We start from the raw sequence: 15,460 nt of genomic DNA, 5'->3' as shown, positions 1-15,460 counted from the left end.
ATAATTTGAAAGACTATGTACACAGTGTAACCATAAATAAAATAGCTTACAGCACCACTCCAAAAGTCATGCTCCACCTTCATGCACACTGAACTAGTAATCTAGCACAAGCAAAATAAATAGTCACTGTGGAAATGAATGGCTCACAACAGAAAAGTAGAAATCAAAGGTCGTGTCCTCGGCATGTACTCTGCTATGCTACTGTTTATGTTGAGGGGCTCCAGAGTTGAATAAATCTTCCTAGCTCACCTCCAATTTTGGAGGTGAGTTTTTGCATATGGACTCTCCATCTTGTCTGCACCATGGCTGCCTTCCACATGCATCTCAGCCCATATTTCAGTAACGTTGACTGCCTAAGCAGAAGCAAAAGGAGTCTCTAGTTCACACCGGAGTCTCACTTAGCCCACAACTAGCACAGACTGGGCACTTCTCCACATCACCCACAGACTAAGAGTCATGTCACGTATTACTACACCTCATCCACGGCCACCGAGACAGATCATCCCCAGTCCAGTGAATAAAACCACCTGTGGATCCCAATAAGGGATGGAAGGAGGAGGAAATAAAAAATTAATCTTGTATTCACCAAACAGAAAACTCACATTAAATATGCCATCGTACCCAGAAAATATCACCACTTACAACAGGAGGAGGACAAATCAAGGCCAGTTAAGGCAAAATAATACTGTGACTTCAGCAGAAAACCTTTGCCTTAGATGAGACAGAGGCCTTAGCTAAACCCTGCAAGGTAATCCCTAAATGAAAGATTCCATCTCCTCCATGAAGGCAGTGTCTTGTCAGTAAACGATGAGCAGAAAATTAGTCTTCTCATGGATTCCAGATACATTTTTGCTTATCTCTTCCTCTTCTGCTTGTTCTAGTTAAACCTATAGAATTACTTCTATGAAGACAAAACACAACCTACCACTTCCTAGATTATGCTATACCTCTAAGACTTTATAAAGATCTCTGGAGTGGTTATCCTGGTTGACTTCCAATATTCTTTAGACTTTCAGATCAGGGCATTCATAAAAATTTTTAAAAAGGAACTGCTTTTACTGCTTCCTCTGTTGCTTTATTATTTTTTTCTATATCAAGCAATGCCCATTGTTACTATGTTCTCCTAGAAGAAGACCCCGTTATCATAACAAAACATTTGGAAATCCATCCATCAGCAACTTCTGATGCTCACCAGCAATGTCTACCATTCCAGATGACAGCCACATGGAATGCACCATGGTGTGAGGGTTGGTGGAGGTGAAGCAAATCCGTGCTCCCCGTGAGGGGATCTGAGGTGGCACAGCCTCTGCTGGGCAATCAGAAGTCCAGTGTGAAGGACACTTTGGTCATGATGTGTGGGCACCCAGAAAAATGTCAAACACCCAGTGACCGAACAGTGGACAAAATCTTTTCTGAAATTGTCAGTGGATGACCCAGGAAAGTAGGAAGGAGAATACTGATGAAAGCAAACACCAACATCCATGTTAGACACATGTGGCGTGAACTAGAAATAGGGAGGCAGGACGTCAAGCGTAAGAAGGAACTGTCCCCAGAAGACTGAAGCAAGACTTTGGAGACTTAGGCAAAAAGCACCCAAGTCCTAGGCTGGGCAGAGGGAGGGTGCACATGGAGAGGCTGGGGTGCACTGCCACACTGGGCCACGGCCTCTGTCACCTTCCAGTGGGGCTTCACAGGGGAAGACACTTGGGCCTGAAAGTAGTATGAGTTAGAAAGAGTGAGCCAGCCTGCTGAAGGAAGAGCGGGCAGGTGGGAAGAGAGGCTAGGAAGGAATGCTGGAAATAATGCAGAAACTGGAGAAATGATACTCTTCTCTAGGTTCACCCTGTCTAGTATTCATGGCAACACAGCTGGGAAGGAGAGAGACAACAGGCATTATTCATGGTGCTTCTGTTAGACACCAAAAGCACCAGCACCGTATACTTAAGTGATATTTCACAGCCATGATAATTCCCACATTTCTGAACTTTCCTATATTTTGAGTCTAGCATTTACAAAGCTTATCATTTCTTTAAATGAATTTCACTGAAAGGAAGTGTAATACATATCAAAGGAGATGTGTAAAATATCCTAAGATTAGCAACATTCATCAGAAAAAAAAATGAAAGAGAAAATTCCCAAGTTTTTTTTTTTTTTTTAAGCCTAGGAGGATTTCATTTGCTATTATGATCTACTGTCTTTCTTGATTAAATGGGTGAAAGCTAAAAAGATATCCAAGTCTTTTGTCACTGTGAAATGAAAATGTACTATGCAATTATTTTAGGAAAACACATATTACATGCATAAACAGGCACTATTGTAATCATCATATTTCATTCTAATAACATTTGACATCTTAAAGGACATCATTGAACAAAATTAATTTCATTTACAATAAATGAAGCAGAAGATGTGGAAAACCACCAAGCTGTATTTAAGATCTGGCAATTCCACTATATGTAAAAAAAAAAAATGCCTTCATCTAGGATGACAGCTTTTCTCTAGTGCTTTATACTGATGTCTATGAAACCTAGTCTCACTAAATGAGCACAAAATAAAAAGATGTTCCTTTGGTTATATTTGATGGCATCAATCTATATTCAGCACCTTAAATACCAGGGATCCTGCAAAAATAGTATCAGATGGAAATAGGTCCATTTTCAAATATTTAGGAGTCATTGGTTCAGATGATATTTCTACTTTCTTACTGTTCATAATATGAAAACCCTACAATGGTCTTTGGTAGAAATCTTCCCACAAATTCAACAAGAAACTCATCTAAAACCTTCACAAAACTTACCAGGAAAAAAAAAAAACTACCACAGATATTATACAAACAGGAGATCAAAAGCATCAGCCATCTCCCTAGTATCAGAGTGTGAGCTTTTGAGTTAGCAGATAGGGGGATTAGTCCCAGTTTCGGAGTTTTCATTTTGAAAGATACAAAACTTCTGTGTCTAAACTTTAGCTACTAAATAGAACCAAGTGTCCTACACCTTGCAGAGTTCACCATGACCGATAGACTATAACAAAAACACCTGGGATGGAGCCTGCACCTAGCAGCTACATTACAGATAAATTTGGTCACCAGGGAAGATCTGGTCACCAGGAGACAGGGTCAATATTTAGGCAGCTAGAAAAGTGACTCAAATTAATCAGAGAGCTGTATATTTGAAGAAGTCAACTATTACAAAGGATTCCTATTAGAGTTATTAAGAAACAGATTTCAAAACTCTGCTTTTTGCTTCCCCTTACCTCCAGTACCAAGAATTGAATCCAGAGGTGCTTTGCCACTGAGCTACATTCCCAGATCTTTACATTGTGAAAAAGGGTCTCATCAAGTTGCTGAGACTGGCTTCAAAGTTGTGATCCTCCTGCATCAGCCTCCTAAGTCGCTGGGATCGCAGGTGTACCACTGTACCCAGCTTTTCTTAAGCAAAGCTTCATTTCAGAAAGGAAAAAATGCTTTGGCCAGTATAGAAGAAACGATGCACCATTCTCAGTGCAACTGCTCAGCAGCTGAGGCTCCTATATTAGAAGATAGAGTTCTCCTACCTAAGAAAGCAACTGATGTCACTGAACACAGACATGGGAACAATGTATTGAGACTTGGAGATGCAAAATGAATGACCCAAGGGAGGACAGGAATCCAAACACTTTTGTCACCTACCAGAGAATGACTAATTCTCAAAGAAAATGTAGAAAACTTAACTCTATGCATGAGCTAGAAGATTAAAAAAAAAAAGAGCATTTCTTCTAACATTAATTACATAAAATCAGCGTTTTTATAATTTTCTCATCCTCTTTTTATTTTTTTTTTCAGCTAGAAAAGGGCCAAAAGGCAAACAAGAAAAACTACTTCCAGATGGTTAGTCTAAGCTAATTGGGTAAAATTTCCTTTAAATAAAATGGAAAATACACATAATAGAAGTCCTGCTGAACACTAATCAAATCAAAATGACCACTGTCTGCATCGTTATCATTCAATCACTAGTTTAAGGATTCACTGTTTCAAAAAGTTTTCCAAATTTATGTTCTGCAGTGCTACAATTGGCATTCAATTTCTTATTGGACTGAAAGACACCAACAATCTGCCATTGTTGGACAACTTTCTTCTTTAGGGCACATCTGAGAAAACTGAACAGCAAAAAAAAAAAAAAAAAAAAGTGTCCACTTAAGCAGCTTTAAGTTGGACTCAGCTCAGTTAATGCTGTGATTTCCAGAGGTGATACCAAGAAGACTTCCACCTTGTTGTTCCAAGAATTCATTTTGCAATAAGCCTTGCACTATTTTGGAGAGATTTCAGTAAAGGTAAGATGGGAATTGAAGAGATGGGATTGCATTATCAGATCATAAACTGACACTCAAAACTCTTCTGGAGAAACACTCGTAACTCCATCTTTCACTGAGGGACTGGATTTTACTTGTTCTAGTCTTTCACTTCCATAAACATAGAGGTATGGGATGGGGGACAGTGTTGGAAATTGGAGAAGTAAGGGTCAGGGGACATCAAGGTTGACTCCAGATCCTGTAGAGCCCAGGTTGTCCCATTTCCCATCACTGATAATTACATGATGGACCTCGAAGTCATCGTTCAAGAAAAGCAAGCCTCATGCTGACCCAGCACTGAGATCCAGGGGAGATCTCAGGAAGGGAGAGCAGCCCTTCTCATGCTGGATCTGCCTGGGCAACTTCTATCAGAGCTCTCGCACCTGTTTGTGGGGTGCACAACATCCACATAAGGTCAAGAACGCTGTCCAAGGCAGCACCAAAATCTCAGTGCATCAAGTGCAAGACCTCCCTTCACAGACGGATGGCCACCTAAGTGCACATGAGTCTTCACAGCTTGTATTTGATCCTGTTTTTAACTTAGCAATGTACATTTAGATCAGTAGTTCAAAACCAGGGGTCATTTTACAACCCCTTCTCAGGAACATTTTGTAATGTCTAGAAACAATCTGTGCTGTCACTAGTCTACTGGCATCTAGCTGGCAGAGGACAGGGATGCAGATAAATATGCTGTAGTGCACAGGACACCCCAACAAAAGAAACTATCCAGCCCAAAATGTCATACTACCAAGAATGAGAAACTCTATACACACATACAGACACACACACACACACACACACACATACACAACTGGGTAGTATTTATACCATATAAGGAGAAAAAGAATTGGGAAGACCAGAATCTCTTAAAACTAAAACCTTTCATAGCTACTGAAACGGGAAGCCTGGTACAATTATGGGACAACTTTATAATTATCTTTTCTATTCCTATTCAGATCTTCTCTTTATTCTGCTATGCAAATAATAATAAAAATAATAGGGCAATTTATAGCAAGCATTTTAATTTTAAACTCTATTATTTTAAGATGTTGCTGCTTTTACATTTTACCCATAAGTTTTGTTAAAATAAATAAAATATAGTGAATACCATCCTGAGACAGTTGTTTTTCAAAAAGTTTTTTTTTAATATTATGTGGTGTAACTTCTAACTATATATGTGATCCCACTGACTTTTATACACAGATTATATTTGCCATTTCTACTTACGCACACCATCACTTTGCTATTTTTTTAATGTAGTTTCTCACATAAATCTACACTTTTTAATCTTCAAATAGGACCCCAGTTGTGTGGTTGTTTCTCTCACCTACACATTATCATTTGATAGGGAATATTCCAGCCTCCATTTCTTCCCTGGCTCTGCATGTAATTTGAAAAGCAGGAGCCAACCATCATTTCTGGTGGTTTGCAAAGTTACAGAGAACAAGAATGTCCATGAAGGGTCAAGTCACTCATTGATAACTGCATTCTCATCTCTTGAGACACTTTCCCTTCACTTCTTTGCCTTGTGTTTATCCCCACAGTCTGGGATCTGCACACGTCTGCCACTGCCCACTTCATATGAACACTTATGGAATCCCTCCTGCCTTACTTCAGGCTACTGTAACAAGTTACTATACCCTGAGTGACTTAAACAGCAGAAATATATTTCTGGAATGAGAAAATCTAATCTCAGAATTGGTGAGGACAGACCCTTACCTGGTGGGGGCCCACTCTGGTGTGGAGATGGCCATCTTTTCCTGTAAGCTCCCTCCTGTCTCTTCCTAAAAGGCACCAGCTTCATCATGAGAGCTCCCCTATCACAGTAAATTACTCCTCAAGGACCCCACCTCCTAATGCTAATCAAATAGGGTAGTAGGATATAAGAGAATGAATCTAGAGAAAACAGCCTATTCCTAACATTTCTTACTGCAAGACAAAGCAGAGCAGGGCACACTCTCCGTTCTCCAGGTTCTCAGGATCAAGGGAACAAGGCAAAACCAAGAACTGGGCTGACTCCCCAGCAGCTACATCTCCTAGGTACAGATTCTACACGGGCACACATCTGGGCAACCTGTCCCGTGGGTGTGCAAGCCCAGAGAATGGCAGATGGGCCCTGACAGGTACTGATGGCAGAGACAGGAAGATTTACCTGTGTCCTGGGGCCTGCGACACACACAAGTGCTCTGTAGATTTCATGAACTTAAAAATTATTTTACAAAATATAAATAAACTTTCGTTTTTTAACCAGTCAACATATGACAAGATATGGTGAAGTTCGACTATATTTATACATAATTGGCAAAAATAAACCAAGTCCAACTCCCATTTATCTGTAGTGTGGCAGAGGAAATAAATAAAAAGTAATGTAGATCCTCTGATGTGCGTCTCCAAAGCCCTCCTGGTACATCGGCAGCCACTTGGCTTCAGAATAGGCCCTGCGGGGTGCTTGGGGGCCATATTGGTTCCAGAAGCAGCTCAATCAGATAAGGGTGTGTGCTGCAAGGCCCAGCCAATTCACCAACCCGTGTCCCTCTGTGGTGCACAGGCACATGTAGCGCTTCTCCATGAGCCACCTGCAGTGCTCAGGAGTTCTTAGAAACTCATCCCAGAGTCTCTGGAAACTCATGAAGTATCCTGTTTGAAGGAGACAGTAGCAGCATTTACAGCAGAGGTATCCTGGGAGCTACATGATCCTTCATCTTTCCGTTTACAAAACCTTTTGAATCAAAAGGTAGGCATTCCCCATTCTAATTTACCTAATGACTGCACTTGTCACCACCCATAATGCATAGGGTCGCTGCACTCACAGAAGGGAAAATGTGACAGGGACAAATTCTTGACTCACCCAGGGTTACTCATGCACATAACTGGCAGAAACACATCCAGTTGTGCTGAAGAGAAAGGAAAATATTTAAAATCTTACATTAAATACCTAAGGGCAGACTTAAGGAGGTTTAATCCTCTGCCAGTGATGGTTGATATTTCTGAGAAGGGAACTTACAAAGCAAAATGAATGTTGAAACATGATTCTTGACAAAATGTAGTAAATTGCGGGTTGGGGAGCCTATATCCTCTGTAAAAGTACACCAAGCCTTTTAAAAAACAGAAAGGTTCTCAGAGGTAGGTTTCTTTCCGGGACAAGGAAAGAAGCCCTAAAACAATGTGACCGTGAACACCAGGGCATCCCCCATGTGTGTGCACGGAGTCTCTAGTTGTGTAATCTCTGCCTCTCACACATTATATACTGGAGATTTCATTTGTATAATCCCTCTGCCTGAGATTAGTGATACCAGGTGAAGGAGTTTGTATATCTTTAATAAGAAGAATTGTCTAACTGCTTTTCCAAAAAATGTAAACAATCCATATTTCTATCAATTATGGGTGAGAGGTTTTATCCACATATTTTTCTTTTCTTGTCCATTATTATTATTATTGTTGTTATTATTTTATTGTCTTTTTTTCCTTTCTGGCCAGTCAGAAGAATGAGATCTCATTTACATTAAGAATCATGTAGACAAATCTGGCACAGTGGCGCATGCCTATAATCTCAGTGGCTCTGGAGGCTGAGGCAAGAGGATCCCGAATTCAAACCCAGCCTCAGAAAATTAGTGAGGCCCTAAGCAACTCACTGAGATGCTGTCTCTAAATAAAATACAAAAAAATGGGTTGGAGATGTTGCTCAGTGGTTAAGCACCCCAGGGTACAATCCCTAGTACCAAAATAAATAAATAAATAAATAAACAAACAAACAGATAAATAAATAAATAACAAGAATAGTATGGACACAACTTTTGACATCAGAACATACTCTTATTTGAATTGCCTAGTTCTATGGACTCTTTGAATTTTTCTTATAAATTTCTAAGTGTCTAAGGGTCTTTGTATATGAGATATTAACATGTCTATCATAAAGCACTACAAATATTATGTGTGCTCTGATGCCTGACTTCCATGTCTTTAACCATAGGTTTTGTTTTTGTTTTTGTGACAAAAATGGTATGTGGTATCAATGTTTCTCTCTATTTTGGAGGAAAATAACAAAAAGGTTAATGATGGGAAGCAGACAACCAGAGAACTGGCTTCCTACCTTTTCTTTTAGGGTTTCCATTATCTAGCTCTCACAGCTTCCAAAATTTTGCAAATGATAAACTCATAGGCTTTTTGTTAGGTGGCAAGAAAAAGAAATGCATTTACCACCCCGCCTGATCTTCCCGAGCATCTTCCTGTACTGTTGTTATTGCTATTTCTATCTTGCTCAAATTTTATCTCACTATTGATGCTATCAACAATAAAAACGTTGCATTATGGAATTTCTAATCCCAAAACAGTGGCATAAAATTAATATTAAGGTAATGAAATCCCCTTTCCTCCCTAACTCCATGTGAAAGCATGAGTCAACTATGAAATTACAACAGAGGTGAAACCACACACAGATGGTTCATTTTCTGGGTATCACAGACAGCATGCAAGTAATTATCAAAAACTCTGGCTAGTTGAGGGAGATTCCTCCAATCTATCCCAAATCTGAACACCACTATGCAGCAGAGAAGGAAACATGACTTTAGAATTCAGACCGAGTACCACTCCAGATGCTCATGATTGACTTCCAATCCCCTCGCTTACCTCAATATTGTAAAAGCTATGTACAGCAGAACCAAGGCAAACATGATTCTAAATGGAAAAAAAAATGAAATCATTCCCTCTAAAATCAGAAACAAGACAAGGATGCCCACTTTCATCACTTCTATTCAACACAGTCCTTGGGTCTCTAGTCAAAGCAATTAGGCAAAAGAAAAAAAATAAAGGATACAAATAGGAAAAGAAAAGCTAGACTATCTCTATTGGCAGATGGCATGATTCTATACTTAGAAGATGCAAAAAACTCCATCAGAAAACTTCTAAAACTCATAAATGAATTCAGCGAAGTATCAGGACACAAAATTAAAACTCATAAATCAATTGCATTCCTATATTCCAATGATGAATCTTCTGAAAGAGAAATTAGGAAAACCGCCCCATTCATAACAACCTCAAAAATAATAAAATACTTGGAGTCAATCTAACAAAAGAGGTAAAAGACCCCACGGTGAAAACTACAGATCACTAAAAGAAATAAATTGAGGAACATCTTAGAAGATGGAAAGATCTTCCACGTTGTTGGATAGGCAGAATTAATATTGTCAAAATGGCCCTGCTACCAAAAGCACTATGCAATTCAATGCGATTCCCATCAAAATTCCAATGACATTCTTCATTAAAATAGAAAAGGAAGGGCTAGGATTGTGGCTCAGTGGCAGAGAGCTTGCCTCTCACATGCGAGGCACTAGGTTCGATTCTCAGCACCACATAAAATAAATAAACAAAATAAAGATACTGGGTCAATGCATAACTAAAAAATATTTTTTTAAAAATAGAAAAGTCAGTTATGAAATTCGTTTGGCCCAGAATAGAAAAAACAATTCTTAGGAGAAAAAAAGTGAAGCAGGAGGCATCACAATACAAGACTTTAAATTATACTACAGAGCTACAGTAACAAAAACAGCATGGTATTGGCACCAGACAAACATGAAAACCAGTAGAACAGAAGACTCAGAGAAAAACCCACAAAACAAAGACACCAAAAATACACAGTAGAGATAAGATAGACTCTTCGACAAATGGTGCTGGGAAAACTGGAAATCCATGTGTAGTAGAATGAAATTTAGCCCCTATCTCTCACCCTGAACAAAACTATTGCAAATGCTTTTCTTGAAATGTAGTTCTGGATCTAAAAAATTCAGAAAAATTTTAAATGAATTTTTTGGGATTATTTATAAGCTAATTTCTCCAATGACATTTTGCCAGTGAAATGATCCTCTGGGAAAAAAAATGTATTCCTTATTTACTTTATTTCCCAGGTTGTCTAATATTTATGTATCTTATCTATTTTTAATTGATACCTAATAATTGTACATATGAGGGGTTCCAGTGCCATCATTCAATTCATGTGTAGAATGTGTAATGACCAAATCATGGTAATTACTATTTCCATCTTCTTAAACACTTAGGATTTTTTCAGGTTGGAGTCTTAGTGTTTCACCCACATTCTCTTCCAGTCGTTTCCCAGTTTTAGATCTTACATTCATAACTTTAATTCATTTTTAGTTGATTTTTGTAACTGGGAACAGACATCACCTAGTTTCATATTTTCTGCTTATAGATGTTCAGTATTTCCCTTCTAGTTCTGTATAACATATATAATGAGTCACTGCAAACTTCAGCCACCCGACAGAGCTGGTGAACACTATGATCTATTCCTCCTATCCCTGCATTTGGGCACCTGTCGTCTGGCCCCATCTCCCTCTTCCCTACCCTAACTACCCTCTAATCATCATTTTTGTACGCTCTTCCTAGAGATGGAGTTTTCTGAGGTCCACACATGACTCAGAACAAGCAGTGTCCATCTTTCTGTGCCTGGCTAATGCCACTAAATCTGAAGTCCTTTAGTTATATCCATGTTGCCACAAATGACAGGATTTCATTCTTCCTTATGATGAATAATATTCTATTGTGTATTTTACTATATTTTCTTGACCCATCTGTCTGCCAATGAACACCTCAACTGATTCCCCACCTTGACTGTTGTGAGTAGCGTGGAAACAGCCATGAGTGTGGAGGCATCTCTTTGATGAGCTGACCATATCCTGAGGAGAAAGATGGTGACATAATACAGTGATTATATTTTTAGCTTTGGAGGAAACTCCACGTGGTTCTCCATAACGGCTATACTAACTTACATTCCCATTAACAGTACACATCCTAGCCAGCAGTTGATACTTTTGCTTTTTGATGATGCCCATTCTGACCAGAGTGAAGTGATAAAATCGTGATTTTGATTTGAGTTCCCTGATGATTCGTGATGCTAAGCATTTTTTTCACGTACATGTCAGCCATTCTGTATCATCTTTTGAGAAATGTGTACTCAAATCATTGCTCCATTTTCAGACAGATTATTTGTGGGGGTTGGTGTCATGGAGTTTTTTGAGTTCCCTTGTCCAATGAATGCTATGTAAATGTACTTTCCCACTCGATAGGTTGTTTCTTCCTTCTGTCAACTGTTTCCTTCCCTCTGCACAAGCCCCTGGTTTGACATAATCCCCTTTGTCTGCTTTGGGTGTTTTTGCTTTGGGGGTCTTATCCAAAACATCATTGCTTACACCAGTGTCTTAGTGTTTCACCCATATTTCATATTTCCTTCTAGTAGTTTCAGTTTCAGATCTTACATTTATATCTTTAATTCATGTTGAGTTGATTTTTGCAACTGGGGAGAGACATCATCTAGTTTCATTTTTTCTGCATATAGACACCCAATATTTCCAGCAAAGTGCATTGAAGAAGCTGTTGATCACTGGGTGCTTTGGTCAGTTTTTTCACTGTTGTGACTAAGGACCTGACAAGAACAACTTTAGAGTAGGGAAGGTTTATTTAAGGGCTCATAGTTTCAGAGGTCTCAGTCTATAGACAGCTAGATCCATCCCTCAGGGATCAAGGTGGGGCTAAACATCATGTTGAAAGAGTGTAGTGGGGGGAAGCAGCTCACAGATCATCAGGAAGCAGAGAGAGACTCCATTTACCAGATACAAAAGACATACCCCAAAGCCACGCCCCCATGACCCCCTCCTGCAGCCACACCCCACCTGCCTTCAGTTTCACTCAGTCAATCCCATCAGGAAATTAATTTACTGATTGGGTTACAGCTCTCAGAGCCCATCTTTCTTCTGAGCTTTGGGGAGAGACCTCACATCCAAACCATAATACTTGGCCTTACAAATTATGCATGTTCTTTACCCAATGCCTTTAGTATGGATTCTGAAAGTTCACGAGCCCTTACTTCTCATTATAAAGGCCTATATTCTGCAGTAAAATACATCTGCCTCAGGGAATCTGAGAGGACAGTGCCAACCCTTATTTTCACTATGAGAAATGCGAGCCTTCAACTTCTTTACGTTAATAGGCCAAATGCACTCCTCTTTGATAGAAAATCAAAATTCTATGCCGCTGATAAAACTGTGGTGACACAGCTTCATAGGATTGATCCTCTTACAAAAAGGTGTTAACAATGCAAGTGAGGTTAACTGAAATCCTTGCAAAAAATCAAACTCTGAGTGGCTCTCTGTCCTACATTACTAAGTGCTGCATTATATTAACAGCGTGTCACAGAGCCACTGACCCGTCACAGCACAAATGTTCAGAGATTCACTGAGTCAATGAGTTATAGCTGCTGTCAGACCTGACACCAGAACATGAGCTGTACTGACAACAATCCTCAACGGCCTCTCCAACATGGACACTCTCACTTCCAGGTCCCTTGGGGGGAAATATCATTAGAGCAATATAAAAGCAGTGTGCATGACAAAAGAGTAGGGGAAACTTCTAATGTCAGAAAATAGCCATTTGGTAACAAGGAAAACTGGGAACATCATTAAAGCTCACGTCTTACCTCATCCAGCGCCTCCCAAGACTCAATTGGAAGAGACTGCTCTTGAGAACAGTAGGGGCATGAACTGCAGATTAGCTGAGAAAAGCAAGATAAATGCTGAAAGGAACTCATATCAAATACTTCATTGGACAAGTCTGATCTCATTTCCTATAACAAGAATGACATTTTATGTCACAACAGTGGAGGATTTTGCTACTGAGATGTTGAATGAAATCTCTCAAGAGGAGAATTACCTTTGGGACTTCATGCCATTTTAAAGATCACTCCTGAAGGATCACAGCACTGCTATATCACATGAAACATAATCAAGAGCGTTCCCACAGACGTCATCACCCCACTTCAGCATTCCACACCCCAGGCACCCTCTTCCTACACTTTCTCCTAGGTCAGGGTCAATACGTGTCCAAATATGGACCTCTGATCATTCCCTGGTACCCCAGGCTCACATGGATGACTGCACACCCTTTCTCTATTTAGATGAGAAATGAAAATGCTCATGGCCCTGAGAGAATTTTTGTATTTTATCTCCCCAAATCTCGAATTCCCCAAAGCTTCAGTGTCTTAGTACCTGGTTCACCATCCACTCATTTGCTCAAATCCTAAACTGCACTTCACCCTTCATTTCTTCTCCCTTTTTTCCACACTAGTGCCACAGACTCTGCCTCAAAAACTATCGAATCCACTTTCCTCCATCCTCAACAATGTGCCTTATCCAGTCACCTGTGAGAGGCTTCTAGTCCAAGAGTGACCAGGAAAGGGCCAGCAAATCTTGTGTCACTATTGCTTTCCCAGAGACTTGCCAAAGCCCTTCAAAAGCACTGAAGTTTCACACCTGGGTCAAAGCCCTCTGCAATCTAGCGCTTGCCTCTCTCTGGTCCCAGTTCATACCACTGCGTCCTTCCCGGGTCCCCAAAGGCTGTTCCCTAAGGTGATCCAAAGTTGCCTCCTGTTCACTGTCACACAATTCCCTCTAAATTCTTTGTGTGGTACTCACCAAGGTGTGATACTTTTTTTATTTTCTGTGAATATAGTTATTGTTATGGTCCAATCCTTCTGGCAAAAACTATGTTCCATGATGGCCAGGAGTCTCTCTGTGCTGAGTATCAGCATATCTCCCATGCCTAAAACAGACTCTCCCTTTCTGTGCATTTTCAAGGAAAGTGTTTCGTGTTCTACACAATAATGGAAACACGGTTTCCTGTCAGACATCAACTGGGATGCCCACGAGTCCTCGGTGACCCCCACACACAGGAAGGGATGGGTCAGAGGCACTGTTCGTTTACACAGATGTTTGTCCATGAGGGATTTTTGTTTGAGATCAACCACCAATCATGTGTTTTCTACAAGAAAATTACACAATTACACATTAAGGGTGAGTTCCAACCCTCAAAATATTTGCTAGCTCAATGAAATAAAACCAAGATTCTACTTGGAGAAACCTATAGCTGGTTTATTTTGCAATAATGTTTAAATAGGTGGATTTAATGGTTTCTAATTCTTTTTCATAATCTCTTCCCACTGGAATTCCCTTGAAAGCCTTTGAAAAATAAAAGGAGAGAAATATATGCTGGTTTAAGGAGTCATATGTTATCCCTGAGCTCAACCCTCCTGGTGACCTTGGAGTAACATTGGTGAGTTTCTTAACCTGACCCACTTTGGTTGATTCATCTATAAACTCAATACTATTATGATTACCTCTGTATGATTGTTGGGAAGATGAAGCAATGTTTGTAGAATAGTTAGTTATGGCAATACCTGGGATACAGAGAGTGCTCAAATAATATGAAACACTATTATAAATGATGGTTAAGTTATTGGCAATACTTTATAAAATGTTCCAAATTATGAAATCTTGGAAAATTCTTGTTAACTTTGTATCATCATTGCTACATTACAAAAGCCTAGAGTGACTTCCACTGGTGAATTTATTCAAATTCTCCTTTGGAACCAAACATGGATGATTGCTGCCATCAGGTGAAGATGGAGATGAAGACCCAGGAGAATCTACAGGCTGTTTTCCACAAGTGGGGAACTGGCATGGGTTTCAAAACAAAGAAGGATACCCCCAAACAACAACATCTTCGCAAACCATGCATGTTTGATTAGTAATATTAACTTAAGGTGTGTGAGACTGCTAAGGAATTGCCCCAGAAAACAATTCCTTGTACATACTCCTCCATAAAGACAGAGCTATCCAAGAAAATAAGAGTGAAAGTTAGAACACCCCTTACACACTAACACTGTGTGTAACACTAACTTCTGAGACCTTATGTACATTTTTTAGAGCTAAATCGTGAAATGATATTAAAAGAATGTAACATAATAAAGTAGAAAGTTATAGAAAAAATTAGATCAATCCAGAAATATGGCAGCAGACTGAAAAGTTTATTGTACCAAACTGAGCTTACAAGAGAGAATTCAAAAAGAACGGAAGAAGAGGGAGGGAGAGAGGGAAGGAAGGAGGGAGGGAGGGAGAGAAACATGGTGTTACTTGGGACAGCTACATACATATAGATATTTAACTGCAATCTAGTTATCCGTCCACTGACCCAGCTGGGCTTGTCACGTTGCACCTGCAACAGGGCAGATCCTCTGACATATCGAGGCTGCTTCCTGGACATGAACTACATGTCCAATAACTACACTGCAAGC

At 39.7% G+C, this 15,460-nt stretch overlaps 1 protein-coding gene across 5 annotated transcripts in view; it reads right to left on the bottom strand.

Annotated features, from left to right (window-relative positions):
* Sema5a (semaphorin 5A) overlaps positions 1-15,460 on the bottom strand; it is a 451,060-nt gene that overhangs the window by 315,132 nt on the left and 120,468 nt on the right. The gene's annotated exons all lie outside the window — the stretch shown is intronic.

The sequence above is a fragment of the Marmota monax genome, unplaced genomic scaffold (genome assembly GCF_021218885.2).
Source record: "Marmota monax isolate L192 unplaced genomic scaffold, Marmota_monax_Labrador192_F-V1.1 WCK01_AAM20220418_F8-fsc00082, whole genome shotgun sequence".
Classification (NCBI taxonomy): Eukaryota; Metazoa; Chordata; class Mammalia; order Rodentia; family Sciuridae; genus Marmota; species Marmota monax.
Note: the sequence above shows the minus strand (reverse complement) of the source record. Positions and strands in the feature narration are given on the sequence as shown.